Raw genomic sequence first — 3,378 nt, 5'->3', positions numbered from 1 at the left:
ATACTCGACTTTTCAATGCTTCTAGTTTTCGTTTCTGTGCATCAATCTTGTCTGCAACAGCGAAACAGTAAGTCATCCTTCTCTGCATCGAGGCATTGAGATCATTGAAGATGGAAAAAATGTCAGCTAAATAGGCAAGCTTGGCCACCCAATTTATGTCGAGGAAAAGTTGCGCCCAATTTGGTTTTTTGCCTTGAAGAAACTCCACGAGTTCGTTCCGAAGCTCGAATGCTCTTGATAAGACTTTCCCCCTTGATAACCAACGTACTCCAGCATGTAATAAGAGCTTCTTATGATCAGCAAAGAGTCGCGAATTTAAAGCATTTGCCTTTACGTAGTTTACAATCTTGACCACCTCACTAAGCACATTGTTTAATTCTGGCGACATTTTTTTCGTTGCCAAATTTTCGCGGTGAATGAAGCAGTGCGTCGACTTGCATTCGGGTGCAAGCTTTTTAATCTGGGTAATCACTCCGAAAAATCGACCTGTCATTGCAGCGGCCCCATCAGAACATATACCTACACAAAATTTAAAGTCCAATCCGCATTTATCAACCACATAGTCTCTCACAGTTTTGAATATTTCCGAACTAGTAGTCTTTGTTCGTAAAGAGGCCGAAAATAAAAACTCTTCTTTTAAGTCGTTGTCCTTTTGAAATGTCACATACACCAAGAGGATTGCCTCATTAGCAACGTCTGTAGATTCATCAAGTTGCACAGCAAAATGCTTTGGTTTTTTTATTTGTTCTATCAACTGATTCTCAATATCATCAGCGATATCGTGAATTCGGCGAGCTATAGTGTCACTTGAGAGTGGCATCTGTGCAACTTTCTTTGCGGCCTGCTCGCCTAGCATTTCCAAACAAACATCTTTAATACAAGCTGACACCAGCGTTTTCCCGATTATATAAGGTTTTTAACCTTGGCAATTCTAAGAGCTACTTTATAAGAAGCTCGGAGAGCAGCAATATTAATAATATGAGATAATTGAAATATTTGCTTCTGGCGCCCCTTTAAATCAGCACGCTTTCTTTCAAAAAATTCAACTGGCTTTGAAGTTAATTCAAAGTGTTTAGTATGCAAGTGTCTTTTTAATTTCGATGGCTTCATAGCGTCATTTGCAAAACGGCAATAGAAACGACGCATTGTGGTTTGGGAACTCCTTCATCATTCAAAACTACGAAACCAAATTGAATATAAGAAGCGTCATATTGGCGCTTGAATGTCGAACGAAATCGTTTTGATGTTGAAGGTTCCTGGCTTGAACTTAAGACACTGTCATCGGAATCTGACATATTTTCATGTTGAGCAGCAATTGTTGTTGCTGTTCTCTTCACAAATAAGTCCAAGGAACCACGTTTTGCCATCTACGAACAATTAGTCTATTGCTTAGTCAATAATAAAAGTAGTTACTTACGGTGTCAAATCGTTAGGTTCACAAATATACCATAAGAACTTTCAATTTCAAACCGTCAAGTATGCAAACGTACGGAAGCTAAGCACTAGAATTTACTGTATTACTGAAATATTATTCTGTATTCATGATTTTGTGCACTCTGCTGCAGGTTCGGACAAATAAGGAACTTGCCAAATCGTGGGCAACCATAAAAAGTTACCAGACAAGGGTGGTTGTGTGAGGACTTTGTCAGTGGCGTATCGTCGACTGTAAAAGACGGAGCGCACTGGTGCATTTACTGCAACATAAAGTACATAAAAAATGCCAACATCTTGTTGCTGGCGTTAAAGGAACGCCACTGGCGCCAATGCGTGCGATACCCGATGGGCGGTTCACGGTCATAAATCTATGGTCATAAAGGGTTGCTGGAGAAGGAACGATTGGCATCACTTTCAATGCACTGACAGCATAGGGCGCCTTCCTTCCTCTCATTTTAACTTCCTTGCGAACAAGTATGGGCGAGCAAACCGCAGTGGCGCAGTGAAAGTTTTTCAGTTCAAATTGACAATACACTTCGCGGACTGGCAACATTTCGCTCACGGACCGGGATCGGTCCGCGGACCAAAACTGTGAGAAGCGCTGCTCTACAGGAACAGCAGCATATCTGGGCAACGATGCAGGTGTTACTACACTGCATGACAAGCTGGTTGACCGTGCTGAAGATTCAATGGGTGTCGCTGGTACTGATATATTTTTATCAACATGAAAGATTCTTTCGTTCTCATTTTCTACATCCCAGACTGCTAAAGCTTCATCATAATGGTGAATTAAGCTCATTATCCTTTGAATTTAGTAATTGAGAAACAAGCTTTTTAACACCATGCACTGAAGATAGGAAAGCAGGGAGGCAAATATCGGAAATGCGGCGAATTCCCAGTCCACCAAATCTAATCGGTAAAGTGGACTGACACCATTGTAAATAAAATTTGTAATTTATTCAAAATAAATAATATACAGGTGTCCCCAAAAAGGAAGACGAGTCTATAACTCCGTTATTTATCGGAAGGTTTTAAATATCTGTACACCAAATTAAATGGTTGTTAAGGCCAGGTTGATATACTAAAATCTGAGGTTAGGATTTATTCAAACTTTAAGTTTACTTCCTGCGTTTAATATCAAACTTTTATTAGGCGATTTTTTGATTAACAGTTAATACAATAGATTAAAAGTGATACTTTTTTTGACGAGCAATTTGTTTGCATAGCGAGCCACTGTAATAATTGCAAGTCAAAAAAAGTCACTTTTAATACGAATGACGTACTATTTTTTCTCCAACCAAGTAAAGGACAAATCGGGTTTGATTAATTTTTTACAAAGTTGTTCGAACTTGTACTTTTCATATTAATATTAAAAACTAGTAATTTTAGTTGGTTCATTTTATAATTTTGAAATAATTTTTAAGTCTAGTATTATAAGTACTTTGAATACTAGGAGGCAAAAGTGTTGCCTTAGTAACACATAACTTTTTTCTACAGTTACGAAAACATCAACTTTAGTGACCGAAAACGGTATTAAAAGTGACCATTTTTAAGACGGTTGGAGAAAAAATATTTATAAATTATCAAGAATTATGTAAATACAAACCATCTGGTGAAGCTCCTAAAAATCCATAATCTAGATCAACAAATAATCCCGACGGCCGTACAGACAGTTTATGTTCCAAAGAAAATTTTTGAGAGCTACCTTTTCATTTATTTGTCCTTACTCTGTACCCTTACTGTAAAAATTGGTTTCATGCAATATGGCTTTAACGTCGTTATGACATGGTGTGTATGCCTTTCTTCTAATAATTTTTCCAAAGAGAGAAGCTGTTAGTCGATTTTGACGCTCTTGCTCATATGCGAAGTTACCAAACTGACCAACAGTATCTCTTTGGATTCTATCCCTCTCCTCTTGGGTCATTTGAAAGTTTGAATATTGTT

This window comes from Tenebrio molitor, chromosome 4 (genome assembly GCF_963966145.1).
Source record: "Tenebrio molitor chromosome 4, icTenMoli1.1, whole genome shotgun sequence".
Taxonomy (NCBI): domain Eukaryota; kingdom Metazoa; phylum Arthropoda; class Insecta; order Coleoptera; family Tenebrionidae; genus Tenebrio; species Tenebrio molitor.
This window is presented reverse-complemented; position numbering follows the sequence as displayed.